Source organism: Sus scrofa, chromosome 3 (assembly GCF_000003025.6).
Source record: "Sus scrofa isolate TJ Tabasco breed Duroc chromosome 3, Sscrofa11.1, whole genome shotgun sequence".
Taxonomy (NCBI): Eukaryota; Metazoa; Chordata; class Mammalia; order Artiodactyla; family Suidae; genus Sus; species Sus scrofa.
In genome coordinates, this window is record NC_010445.4 from 56,694,983 (window position 1) to 56,709,393 (window position 14,411).

A 14,411-nucleotide genomic window follows, 5' to 3' on the forward strand; every position below is an offset into this window, starting at 1 on the left:
CTGGATGGAGTGAGGCCAGGGTGTCCAGCAGTCATCCCTTGGGGAAACCCTGTAGCACCACGAAGCAGCCTCAGGACACAGACGAGTCCTCACCTGAGGGGCCAGCACTGTGCACCGGGGATTGTTTTTAGTGTTGGCGGGTAATTATGTCTGTGAAGCATCTGGTGGATCCAGAAGCTATGGTGGCTGTTATCAAAACAAAAATGTATTTCTTCACGAATCATACCTTATTCAATAAACTGAAGATACTAAGCAGCATGAATGCTCTAAGTACTGTCTGTGTTTCTTTCTGTAGTTCCTTTTTGGCCATTTCTTCCTCATCCTGGTCTCAGATGGTTTGGTTTGGTTTCTCTTTTTGTTTTCTCACAGGATTTTTAAGCAGTCAAATCCCTTTGTCCATAGATGTGGTTGACACTTTCTGCTCTTGTGCTGTCTTTGGACACCTGATCTGCCTCACAGCGAGCAGAGCAGTCTCCAGCTTGGGTGGCGAGGAAGCCGTTCAGAGCTCCTGGAGCCCCCAGTGTGGAGGCCCAGCCCGTGGGCAGCTGCCCCTCAGGAAACCACATGGCCCTGTTATCTGTGAATCACAGACGCACAAGGAGCACTTAGGTGCCAGCCCAGGGCCCGCCCTGTTCACATGTGGGTGCCCTTCACTCCTGAACATCACAGAGAGACAGGCTGGGATCCAGCTTGGCTGCCCCAGCTGCACTCTCAGTCCCCACCCTGGTACTGTGAGAAGGCTGTGTAGACCTAAACGGGCAGGAAGAGGCTTTGAGGACCACCCGGGAGATCCCCCACCCTGGCTTCCCCAGAGCCGTCACTGGTCCAGCACAGCCCCTCCAGAGTCTCCAATTGGAGCCCGACAATAACAGTAATTCAGCTTCATAATTGGTCCTCATTTTTGAAACATGTTATTGTCTGTTGTGATGATAAAAGTAATTTCATTAAAAATAATAGCTAACATTTCTAGAGAGCTTGTGCCAGGCACTGAGCCCAGGGCTTTGCCCATCTCATTCAGTCACCACAACCACCCAACATGTAGATACTATTATTTTCCAGTTTTACAAATAATCAGGGGGCTGGGAAGCCTGAACTTCATGGTCTGGAAGAAGAGTGGCTGGCCTGGCCTGGCCCTGGTCTGGCTTGTCGTGGCTTTCTCTCTGTCTTGCCATCTGTGCTCCACCCTCACTGGCCTTCTTTCCCCTCTCGTCCTGCTGCAGGGCCTCGGCCTGTGCGCATTTCTCTGCTTGGGGTCACTCTCCCTCCTCCCAGCAGCTCCCTGGCTTTTGCCTTCTTGTCTTCACCTCTTCCTCTGCCCCCCACTCCCCCAGCCTCCATTCCCTCCACTGTCACGCTCCCTTTTCCACTCTTTGTGGCTCTGGTTATCTATGTCTGACGTGTAGATTCTTTGATTCATACTGCCTCTCCTGATAGGCTGTGAGCCCAGAGCTTGGGGACCGTGTCTTTGCTTGTTTTCGTTTCAGCTTTCCCTTAAGTCCCTGGCAGCTCTGTGAGCCGAGTCCACAGTAAGACTCAGACCTTCCCCGTTGAACAAGGGGACAGTTTGGGGAATGTGTGTGTTGTCCACAGCGGATGTAGGCATCTTTTCCACCAGCTCCTCTGATCCCCTGTGGTCAGTTGGCAGTGGAGCTGCCTATCCGCTGACCTGGTGGCGACAGGCAGGCATGCTTTACCCCAGCTCAGCGTGGCTGAGCTTCACAAAGTATGGCCAGGGTCCTGCCCTCTGAGACTGGTCCAGTGAAGCCTGGATGTGAGCACTTTAAAAGCTCCCAGGAGTCCCGATGTGGCTCAGTGAAAACAGATCTGACTAGTATCCATGAAGACACGAGTTTGATCCCTGGCCTTGCTCAGTGGGTTGAGGATCCAGCGTTGCCTTGGGCTGTGGTGTGGTGTAGACCAGCTGTTACAGCTTCCATTTGACCCCTAGCCTGGGAACCTCCATATGCCATGGGTGCGGCCCTAAAAAGACAATAAATAAATAAAAATTTAAAAATGAAGTCTTTGTTTAAAAATAAAAAAATAAAAGCTCCCCTGATGGTTCCACAGAGGCAGTTGGCCTCCCCTTGGAGGCTGAGAGCCCTGGGTGTGATGGGTGGTGGGGGCTACCTGCCTTGATTCCTCCCTCCCCCTCCCCACCCACACAATCTGCCAGAGTCCCAGGGTGCTGCTCTGAGGCAGGGCCATGGCTGTCTCAGCTCTGTGGTTCCTGAGCCTATCTGGTATTAGAATCACTTGGGAATTCTTAAAAATTCCAGAGCCCAAGCCACACCCATGCTAATTAAACCATAGTCACAGGGAGTGGGACACAGGTGGCAGTAATTTTTGAAGCTGCTCCCTAAGTGATTGCAAACTGTGCAGATGAGTCTGAGAACCACTGCATTAGGTTCTCAGCTGGGTCCTGATCCAGAAGCAAACACTAGCATCCTGCCAAAGATGTTATGTGTGGAGTCCTTTTCCTCTGTGTGTGTGTGTGTGTGTGTGTTTAAGGGTTCTTTGGTTCGTTTTTGCTTGTTTTGGATGTGCCTGCAGCATGTGGAAATTCCCAGGCCAGGGATCAAACTCATGCCACACCAGTGACCCAAGCCAGTGCAGTGACACCTGATCCTTAACCTGTTGCACCACAAGGGAACTCCTGAGTTCTTTGTTTTCATTGTTTTGTTTATTTATTTATTTATTTTTACTTTTTAGAGCCACGGTTTCAGCATATTGAGGTTCCCAGGCTAGGGGTCCTATCGGAGCTACAGCTGCCGGCCTACACCACAGCCACAGAACCTTGGAATCCAAGCTGCGTCTGAGACCTACACCACAGCTCTTGGCAATGCCGGATCCTTAACCCCTGAAGGGGGCCAGGGATTGAACCTGAAACCTCTTGGTTCCTAGTCAGATTTGTTTCCACTGTGCCACGATAGGAACTCCTTTTATTTAATTTTTAGAGCAGTTTTAAGGCTTACAGAAAGAGTCCACCTTTGCCCACAATGTCTCCTGTTAGTAACATCTTGCTTTAGTGTGGTATATTTGTTAGGGTTGATGAGCCATTACTGTTACATTGTTATTAGCTGAAGTCCACTATTTACATTAAGGTTTCTGGGTTGTACAATTATGACATGTGTCCATCATTACTAGATCCTACAGAATTGTTTCACTACTCTAAACATCCTCTGTGCTCCTGTTTCTCCCTCCTGCCCTCCTTCCCTGCCTTCCTCCCTACTCCTGGTAACCCCTGATTGTTTTTGCCATTGCTATAGTTTGCTTCTTCCGGAAGAGCGTATAGTTGGCATCATGTAGCCTTTTCAGACTGGCTTCTTTTCCCTTGGCAGTGTATACATTGGAAGTTTCTCCGTGTCATTTTGTCGCTTGATGGTTTATTTCTTTTTATTGCTCAGTGGTATGCCATGTCTGGAGGTACTCCAGTCTGTTTATCCATCCCCTATTGAAGGACATTTTGGTGGCTCCCAACTTTTGACAGTTATGCATAAAGCTGCTGTAAACATTCCTGTGCAGCTTATAAGTTCATCTGGGTAAATACCAAGGAGCACAGTTGCAGGACAATATGGTAAGAGAATGTTGATTTTGTAGGAAACTGCCCGACTGTCTTCTAGAGTGGCTGCACCATCCCATGTTCCCACCAACGGTGCCTGAGCCTTCCTGTTGCTCCACATCCTCACCAGCATTCGGTGTCTTCTGTTTCCTTTCAGTGCAGAGATGAGGAGCGTTCCCAGCATGGCCAGTTCACACATCCAGAGTGAGCGAGAACCAGCTGGCCCTGTCAGGACTGTCACCTGGTCGCTCTTTGGTCGAGTCTAAATCAGTTTGAGACTTTTGAAACTTGAGAATGTGATTTGCTCCTGTCTTCCAGAGTCAAGCTGAGGGGGGCCTCACAGCCACCCCAAGAGTGTGCACTGAAGTGGCACAGTGAGGAAGTGGTTGTCTGGAGGTGAAACACACAGTAGCTGGGCCTCTAGCCACGTCCCAGGCCACCAGGTGGTCTTGAAAAGGACCCAGAGCAGGAGGCTGCACCCAGGGTCCTACAGATGTGTCAGGTCCCTGTGCAGAGTGGCCCACCCACCTCCAGACTTCCTTTTCATCAGTGAGAAGCAAGACTCTAGCTTAGTTAAGCCCCAGTGGGCTTTTTGTTTTGTGGCTTTTTCTTATTTGCAGCCACACCTAATTCTAGAAAATGCCCATGGTTCCCTGGTCTGTCCTACACATGGGGTCTGGAATACTCCACAGTGTTAGGTGACACCAGGGAATGGGGTGGGTTACAGAGGGAAGGAGAGAGGAGAGGTAGCCTGGGGACAGTGTCCCCTGCCCTGTACATACCCTCACCTCGTGGATAAATGAACCTGGGGCTGACAGAGCCTCTGAGTATACGTGAGTGGTGTAGTGTGTGGATACATGGTGTTTGGTGTATGTGGGGGGGTATGTCAGTACACGTGGTGTGCTGTATGTGTGAGCGGTGTGGTGTTTGTATACATGCGATTTGGTGTGTGTGTGTATGTGGTAGGGGATACAGGCTGCATTACATCAGCAAGGCAGGCAGGGAGGCTGGGGGGCCCCATGGGGAGGACCTCAGCTCAGGTCCTCTGAGCGGAGAGAAGAGGGAAAATGAAGAGCCAGCAGAGTGGAAGGCACAGCAGAGAAGAAACAAAAAGCTTAGGAAGAATGTGGGCAGGAGTTCCCGTGTGGCTCACAACATAGCTACTCAGCATTGCTCCTACGGTGGCTGTGGCTCGACCCCTAGCTCGGGAACTTCCATATGCTGCAGGTGTGGCCACTTGTTTAAAAAAAAAAAAAGGAATGTAGGCAGAGCAGGTCTGGGGGGGAACCAGTGGGTACTAGAGGCCAGGGAGAGGGTCAGGGCCCCCACGTTGGGGCCCTTCAAGGTCCCGCATGCATGCCCTGTGGTGGGTGAGCAGGTGAGCAGGTCCTGTGCTCACGCTATAGCTGGGCAGTGAAGCGCAAGTGTTTTAAATGTGAACTTAATAGGATTTCTTCCCACTACAGGTGTGGATCCCTCTGATAATGTCCCCTTTGCCTTTTGTCTTGGCCTGTCTGCAGGGTGGGCAGGTCCCCTCCCAGGTCTCTCTGACCTCGTTCCCCAGCCCTGAGCCTGGCACTAGCTCCAGGACCCTGGGGTCTTCGGGCTGGACCCAGGTCTCTTCAGGGCTCTTCCTTCAGTCTGTAACATCTCCCTGCATCACCCAGACCCCCTTCCTTCCATGCTGGTTACACTTCCTGGCGTGGTTTTGTGCATTCAGTTTTCGTGTGCATTGTCTGTTTCCACAGCACACCATCAGCTCTGTCAGACCAGAACTTCGGTCCCCTGGTGTCCACTTAACATTTGTTGAGTGAATAACAGTTTAAAATGACTAATATTAGAGCTGATTGACTAAAGCCCGCGATACTGACAATGTTTAAATTCAAATACGAAAGCGCCAAGGGAAGTTAAGTGACCAGAGTTGGCAGGATAAGAAATGACGAGATATTCAGCCTCCTCTAGATGTCATGAGCCCCACACCCCATGTGCTGGCTCGGTAGCTTGTGCTCCTTCAGGAACCAGATCCCCCGTTCTGGCTGATGGGGATGCCCCCTCCTGGGGAACTGTGGGGCCTCAGAGAATCAGGACCCAGTCAGAGGGTACTTGGCCCTCCCAGTGTAGCACTCGGGATGCTCATTGGTGACTTGATTTGGGGGCAGGGAGGGGGCGAACTAGAACTGATGCCTGCAGATCTCTCACCCCTAAGGCCCAGGAAACAGGGAGAGTGAGGGGAGGGGGGCTGAGCTCACTGCTGGGGCTGCCCTGAGCACCCGGGGGGGCTCTTGGGATGCGTGTGGTTTTCCCATATTCTCTGCACAAGGTGCCCGGAGAACAGTGGGTTACGTGAAGTAAAGCTTCTTCCCAGGCACAGATGGAAAAGTCACTTTTATTTCAGGCCTGATGCTTTTCTTCCCCTGCCTTCTCCTGAAGCTGCAGTTCTATCCCAGGAGAACATTCAGATTCAGCCTCCAAGCAGAGCCCAGATGAGCAGGGCCGTTGCTGCTGGCATTTGAAATGGCCCAGGGCCCTGCTGCTCCCCCAGGGAGTCACCTCAGATGACTGTGCCGTGGGCGTAGAGACTGAGTTAGGAAGACTCTTCTGTGTCAGCTCTCTAGAAAACCCTCTTTCGGGACAAACAGTGCCCAGGAAAAGCTGAGCACATGGCCTACTTACAGGCTGCATTAATTACAGGCTCTCGGGTGCTGGTCGTCACTTAACCAGCTTACTGGGCTGTCGATGCGGACTGATTTTATCCCAAGACATCACAGGCCCCTTTCTCTGAAACTGCTCCTGACACATCAGCCTGGGTCGAGTGGGGATGTGGAACCATCACCAGTGGGAGCTGGGAGGTGCCGAGGCTGGGCTCCAGGCCTTTGCTGGCGGGGTCCACACTGCTGCTCTCAAGGGCTTCTCAAGCAGCAGATGCACCTGCATGGCCTACCCGGGCAGTGGAGTCTGAGGCAGCTGGCAGGACATCTTTGCCCAGCAGGGCCTCCTTGGGCCTCGCCCTCCTCCATTCTCTTACCACACTGTCTCCCCCGCCCCTACCCTCACCCCAGTGTAGCAAGTTCAGCACCGCCCACACAGGCCCCCAGAGCTTGGGTAAACAGCCCTCTCTCCTTTTGCTTTTGCAGACTTCATTCTTCCAGCTCTCCTTTGTGAAGGAGGCAAGGGTATCATTACAGTTCTTTGACTTGTTAAGTTGCCCGAGAGGAAAAAAACAAAACAAGAAAGTTTTTCCTCCTTCAAGAGTCTAATTACTTGTTGGGTGAGCCTTGGCCTGTATTCCTTTCCAGAGAGAAAGACACTCGATGCTGCCTCGAGAACCTCCCTGGACAGGGCTCAGAGACCCTCTCTCTGCTGGCTGTGTGTCACACTGTTGCTGAGACATCTCAGTGCTTTTAGGACACCTTCTTTCTTGCTTTGAACATGCCAGGATCTTCCATGCCTCTCTGCCTTCCTCATTTCTGTCCCTTTGCTGGGTGTGTGCTTCCTTTCCTGGTACCTGTGCCAGCTGCCCTCCTACCAGCAGCCCCCAGTTACCCCCCGCCCCAGCAGGCTCCACACCCTTCACTTACTGCGGTTTTTGCAGGAACAGCTCTGTTGTATTTGTTTATCTGTCTGGCTGCTCTCCCTCCTAGACTGTGAGCTCCCTGAGGTCAAGGGTGCTCCTGGGTCAACTTTTTGTCTTTGGCACCAGGCACAGTTCCCACACACAGTGGGATCCGTCAAGGTGGGCCCTTAGGAGGGAAGGCTAACCCCCGAGAAGGGCAAAGCATCAAGCCTGAGCTGCTCCTGTGCTCCTGGCCCTGTCTCCACGTTCTTGATGCCCACAGTCCCCACAGTCAGATCCATCATCTGTGTTCCAGACACTGCCAGCTTGTCTTGTGTCTTGTTTCCAGTTTCTCTCTTAGTCATGCTTGACTTGGTCACTTTGTGTAGGATGTTCCCCATTGGTGCATCCATACATCCATCCATTTATCCGGCTCCCTCCACACACCGGCCACTCTGGGGCTGGGTGTGCAGGAGTGAGCAGCGCAGACTCGCCCTGTCCTCATGGAATTTACATTCTAATGGGGAGAGGAAGACTAGATGCAGGTAAATCAAATAATATGTGGAGGAATGAGAGAGCATAGGGTGGGCTCTGCTTCTGCTGGGGTAGGGATGCCACCGTGCAGAAGAGCATGTGGAGTGTGATGCAGGGGTGCATCCGGCTCTGGTTTGGAAAATATCCTTAAGTAAGTCTGACAGTAGAAAAGGCTGTCAGTGCATAAGGTTTTTCCCTTTTGTCCATATGGTCAGATTATCATTCGTGTCTTGTTAAACTCATCAGGAGAGAGCTCCTTGCGGCTGGAGCTTGGCAAGATGACACCTCCTGGGCTGCAGGGCTGGTGGACCTGGGAACACCCAGACGTGGCGGCAGGGGCGCTCAGTCGGCACTAGGTGCAGGGCTGGCCTCCGCCCTGAGTGGCGGAGAGCCTGGGGCTGTGGAGACTGCTGTCTCCTGAGTCTTGCGGTTTTGAGGCCTCCAGTTTGGGCATCTGGCTCAGCTCAGGGCAGCTCAGCGCCCTGACCACTGCCTGATGGAGATGGTCAGAGCATCATCCTCCCTGGGTGGCCATAGCTTGAAGGTGGGAGAATGAAGGTCCAGGTGCCCAGAGCACCGGCGAATGTGAGCACACCACTGGTGGCTTCCCTGTCCAGAAAACATCTGTGGTGCCAGAGGATTCAGGTTGGTCCCCGAAGGCCAGGAGCCATCATGCCCAGCCCTGCCTGTGGGCACAGCGTGGCCTGTCCTGCTCTGCCTGCCCTAACCCACCGCCCTTCTTTGGTCTGACAGATGAGGACACGTACTTGTGGTGCCCCTCGCTGCAAGAGGTCACGGCCGCATTCCACAGCCTGGGAGCCCGAAGCCCAGCACTGCACCCCCTGGGGCCCTTCCAGCACAGTGGGAGGTGAGTACCTCCCCGGTCCCCGTCCTCCCTCACGCGCTCTGCGGCCACTGAACTCAGTTCACATCCACGCACATGTGTACATTAAATGTGCACAGTACCAGTTTCAGGAAAAATGTAAAAAAAAAACCAAAATATTTTCCCTAAAGAGAGAGTCTTCTAAACATATATTCATGCTATGAAACACTAATTTCCAGTATTTCCTATTTAATGAATGTAATACAATGGGCAGTTCATCATAGCGTTCCATTTGCATTCTTGTCGGTGGCATCCAGCCTCAGCACCAGGAACATTTTTTTTTTAATATTGACTCTTTTAATACAATATGCTTAGTGGTAAGTTTATATAATATAAATTTTAATAAACTGGTTCACAAAATTATTGAAAATGTATCAGTTGCCTCTTGTGAGCTGGTGCAAGCTGATATAAACCAGCCCTGGTACCCCACTACGGGGTTAGGAACACCAAGCCTCCATGCAGTTGAAACTTTGAGTTTTACTTATAGTTGGTCCTCGGTATCCAAGGTTCCTCCAGCCCTGTGGTTCACTGCCAGTCGTGTTGTGCTATAGTACTTACTCTTGGAAAAACTCCTTGTATAAGTGGACTGTTGGGTATTAGTCAGGGTTAACTGTAATGTGTGAATCCATGGGCATTTTTCAAGTTAAAGGAAAGATTTCCTCTGATGATTTAAATAAAATTATACTTTTTTTTGGCTGCACCTACAGCACATGGAAGTTCCCAAGCCAGAGACTGAACCTGAGCCACAGCTATGACGTGTGCAGTGGCGGCAGTGCTGGGCTGGGGGTCGAACCCGTGCCTCCACAGCGATCTGAGCCTTTGTAGTCGGATTCCTAACTCACTGTGCCACACTGGGAACTCCTGTGGTTTTTTTTTTTTTTTTTTTAAGTTTAAAAAACAAAGTTACCAAACTCGGCCTCTAGCCCAAACCGTGCAGCACAGAGTCCAAAGGGATCAAAGGCCCATTGCACACAGGGACCTGAGCATCACACTGTGAATGATCAGCCTAGCAACCACCCTGCTGGCAGCCTCAATGGGTGGGAGGAACCAGGCTTGGATGAGTCTGGCTGCTTTGGCTGACACTGGTTCCTGCCCCATCCTGACTCAGAACCCTCACTGCATCTCCTCTTCCAAGACATGTCTCAATCTCTTTGGTGTGTCTCCAAGCCCCTCCCGGCACCTTACCTAATACCAGCTCATGGCCAGCGAAGCACAATTTTACACGTAATTTCCACAGGGCTCCATCTTGTCTTGGGGGTGCCCTCTCTGTGCACTGGGCCGGGGGGTGGGGTGGGCAGGGATGCTAATTCCTCCCTTCCCTCTAGGAATAACCGATCCAGTACAATACAATACATCGATGACTTGCTGGGTGGATGGTGACTAGATCTGGCTGTCGAGATGTCGGTATCATAAGCTTGTTCTTTCTTGAGGTTTCTTTGAGAAGTTGGTTTGCAGTACGACCGAGAGCTTAGACCCTGGACAAGCTGTCCCGTGGGAGCCCCCACCATCCTGCCAACAGTCCCTGGGGCCCACTGTGGTGGGCGGATGTCCCTCTGGGGGAAGGCTGAAGCTTTCTTAAGAACCTGTTCCACGACTGTGTTTAGTAATTGTCTGCCAAACCAAACCAGACCAAACCACACTCACTGTGCTATAAATACCCGACACATGTGCCAGCCTGCTGTGCTCCTGCCCCTCTCCCTCACCTTGGAGTTCATAACTGGTGTAGTAAACCTCTGAGCCTCTTCTCTAACACAGATCTTCAATCAGGCCACCTTCTAGTAGGAGTTGGGAAAAAAATTATACTTGGGAAAATAAGTGCACATATGGGACATGTCGGGGGGCAGGGGGCTGTGAGATTCAGAAGAGCCACTTATAACAAAGAGTACCCAGTCACCCACTTGGAAATTGAGAGGTGGCCCTGGAGGTTTGTAAGCTCCCTGTTTGCTCTGTGGAGAGCCCCCACACACCTCCCTCCCTTCCGCCTTCCACCAGGATTTGAAGGCTTCCTGCCCCTGATGTTTCAAGACAAATCCACCAGCCTGGGGGGTGGGGGGCGCACAGGGGCAGGTGAGCATTAGGACTGTGACTGTGGAAACATGTCATCTCAAATACTTGAGACACAGCCCCCGCCTGCAGACTTCCAGCTTTACCGGGCGCAGTTAGCCCTCCAGGCCCAGAGTGCTGCAACCCGAGGCATCCTGTTTTGAGACCCCTGCCTCTTTCCTTGGGCTCCCTTCTTGGGCTGGCTGCTGTCATCATTTCCCACAGAGGATTCCAGCCAACCCAGAGGATTGGGCCAGCAGTTTCAGGGGTCATTTCCCCATCCCAGCTCTGGAAGAGTGTGCTGGGACCACCTGCCCAGCCATTAAGTCTGGGGGCATTCTGCCTGAACACAGCCTCCAGTTGAGAAGCAAACAAATAGGTCCAGAGGAGTTCTGACCATAGCTCAGCAGAAACAAATCTGACTAGCATCCATGAGGACATAGGTTTGATCCCTGGCCTTGCTCAGTGGGTTAAGGATCTGGTGTTGCCATGAGCTGTGGTGTAGGTCACAGGTGTGGGTTAAGGATCTGGCGTTGCCATGAGCTGTGGCTGTAGCCAGTAGCTATACTCAGATTTGACCCCTAGCCTGGGAACCTCCATATGCCACCGGTTTGGGCCTAAAAAAGACCAAAAAAAAAAAAAAGAGGTCCGGGAGACCCCTCCCACGACCTCCTTGAGGCAAAGGGTGGTGAAGATGCTCTAGTGGCTGTCCTGGATTGCTGCTGCCTGACTGCTGTGTTGTGGGAACCTCTAGAGTACTTAGGAGACACCAAGAAGGTTCCAGGCTCTCCTCCACCAAGGGTTTGGCATCCTTCATGGATGCATGGGCTACAGGAGGATCTACAGGGCAGGCTGCCTTCTCTGTGCCATCCTCATCCTCAGAGGTTCTTCCTGTGCCAATTGGTTCCACATGAGGCATTTTCCTGTTGATCCCCAGGGATGTCGCCACCTAAGACTTCCCGGGCCAAATAGGTACCCTGGGGCTCCTCTGAGGCACCCACAAGCCTCACGGTAGCCAGGACTGGAGATGAGGGCCAGAGATGTGTGTGCACGTGGACCCACGGCTTGGCTGTCTCTAGCCGCGATGAGAAAGACTGGTCTTTCCCCAGTTGTTCCTAATCTCAGATTTCCTTGGAATGCATCACCATGTCATTGAATGCTCCAAGACTGCCTTTTAGGACACAGCCCTCTGCTGCTGGACCATGCTGATCGCCTTACTGCCAGTTGAGTAGCCCTCTGCCCCGTGATGAGGCTGGGGAGGGAGAAATCGAAAGGACCTCTGGGGGTAAAGGGGAGCTGAGGAGGGACCAGAGCACGAGTGCCAGATGGGAAGCAGGAGAGCGCGCCAGCATCCTCAGAGGCTGATGCCACATACCTACACAGACACTCTTGGTCAGGTACCACCAGTCTCACCTGGGGAGAGGAGTGGGCTTATTAGCCTACTATTAGAATTCTCTTCTCTGTTTTGGGGGCCTGGGGATCAGCCGATGCTGCGTCCCAGAATAGCAGTCATGGATGTGGACATTTCAGTCCAGTGGCTTCTCAGAGAAGCAAGGATGAGGCCCTGGTGAAGTGGCCTGCTGTCCCCAGCAGAAGTGGCGCAGGGCATTACTGGGCTGCACATTCCTCCCCAGCCCACATTTTCTATACTCCTCCTCCCACTGGTAGCACCAAATTGAAAACCCACTCCTCCTCAGCAGAGTCTCACTGCACTGTGGTTGCCCCCGCCCTGCAGGAAGTCTGAGACTGTTCCCAGCCCTCCTTGCCCCACTTAGGGTTAGGGCTGGCGTACAGACCGGAACTCCCCTCCTATACTGACACAGAGCCATCCTGTACCCGATGCACGAGGGCCAGCCCCACCTGTTAGTTCTCTGGCCCTGGTAAATGCTAGAATCTGGAAGAATGGCCGAGCCCAGTCCTGTCTTGTCCCCCACAGCTTTGGTTTGTTGACACCAACTTCCAAGGTGCCTAGAGATGGGTTTCCTTTTTTCCTCTTGGAGAAGCAGCACCACAGCACCACGAAGTAAAGAAGAGCAGAGCCTTTTCACTGGAGCACCCAGGAGCGGTGGCCGGGGTGGTGGTGTCATCATCATGTCTTCATTGTTGAAGTCTGCGGGTGTCAGGAACTCCAAGCTAGTTAGTAAGAGTGGAGGCGTGGAAGAGATGGTGAAAGGAGCCTTGTCACAAAGTCACCTCACTTATTTGAAACCAACAGCAACACCTACTTGGCCAGAGAGAGCATGTCATGCAGCTGAGGGCACCCCTGCTCAGTGTGCCATCCAGGGAGTGTGTGCCCAGGGGCCTGCGCAGAGGGCCAAGTGGCTCTGCTATCACCTAGTGCCTATCTCTATGTGAGGCTCTCGCTACCCTGAGTGTGGCCCTGGTCTTTCAAGGGGGTGTTTTAAATATATGACCCTGGCCTCTAACTTTACCCAGGCTGTTTCCTGGCTGTGCCAGGCCTGGTTGTGGACAGCATGGTAGTGGAGCACGTCTGGAGGGGTTTTCAAGGATGTCTTTCACTCTGATTTTCACCTCACCTGCAGACTTGGGAAGCTGACCGGATGTAAGCTGCAACATTGTGAGCTTGCCCCTGCATGTGTAGCCTCACCATATCTGTGTGGACAAAGGATGCTTGTGAGGAAGATTCTGGGGGGGGCAGTGGAGTATGATTTTTGGGGTCCCCCATGTTCTGGAGCAGCTGCATTAGGGAGCGAGGCCCCTGTGGTCCCCACCTCCTGGCATTCACCCCCAGCTGCAGCTCCCTCCCACCCAAGTCAGGCTGGCCTGTGGGGTCAGTAAAAATCAGCAGAGGTGATGTCACTTCCAAGGTTAGGTTATAAAAGTCTGCAGTTTCTGTCTCAGATATCTTCTCTTTCTCAGATCACTTGATTTAGGGAGGCCGGGGCAAGGTGAGGAACCACATGGCAGGGTCTGAGGCCTGTGACCAAGTGAGTGAGCTTAAAGCAGCTCCTTCCGCTCAGTTAACCTAAACTGGGAGCAGCCCCTCCTCCCAAGGCCCTGAGCCAAAGCACCCCCTGCCTGGCCTCCAGTAAGCTGCTCCTGGATTCTTTTTTCTTCATTTTAGGGCCACACCTGTGGCATATGGAAGTTGCTGGGCTTCCGAATCAGAAGGGTCGAATTGGAGCTGCAGCCGCTGGCCTATACCACAACACCACCGGATCCTAGCCAAGCCTGAAACCTATGCTGCAGCTTGCGGCAATGCCAGGTCCTTAACCCCTGAGTGACGCCAGGGAGTAACCCTGCGTCCTCACGGAGATTAGTTGGGTTTTTAACTCACTGAGCCACAATGAGAACTCCTGCTTCTGGATTTTTGACCTCAAAACTACATGGAATAATACACATTTGTTGTTTTTAAGCGTCTTTGGGATTATTTGGGGGTAATTTGTTACACAGCAGGAGGTGACCTCAGGGTCCCCAGGCTGAATGGGTCCCCAGGCTGAACAGACCATCCTGGGTCTGTTCTGAGCAGTCTCGGGCCTCCCTCTCTGCCTCAGTTCTCTCCTCATGCCTGCCTCCTCCTACTTCCTTTCCTTTGTTTCGGTACCACCTTAGCAAGGCCAACCTGAGCCAGTGTGAGCAGCAGGACACCCCCGGGGAGACGGCCCTGGACATCAGTCTGAGCCACATCTGTAAGGTGAGGCACACCCAGCCCTCTGCTCCCAGTCCAGGCCTATTCAGCGTTGAATTCAGGGAGGGAGTACCTCTGAGCACCCAGGGTGCGCTCAGCACCATTGCAGGCACCTGCTGGCTGCCAGGCCACCGGCTGTAGCAGCTCTTGCTCCTTCCCCGCCTATGCGTGAAGCCGACGACCCAGGGAG

General features: G+C 52.6%; 1 non-coding gene across 3 annotated transcripts in view; it reads left to right on the forward strand.

Moving 5' to 3' along the window:
• Positions 1-14,411, forward strand: part of FAM178B — a 102,776-nt gene that overhangs the window by 51,365 nt on the left and 37,000 nt on the right. For 2 of the 3 annotated variants that reach the window (XR_001307605.2, XR_001307609.1), the window contains 2 exons: positions 8,400-8,514; positions 14,146-14,227. This is a non-coding gene — a transcript (family with sequence similarity 178 member B). Of the gene's footprint in view, positions 1-8,399; positions 8,515-14,145; positions 14,228-14,411 lie in introns of those variants that run through there. The other variant, XR_002342534.1, reaches the window with a different exon arrangement.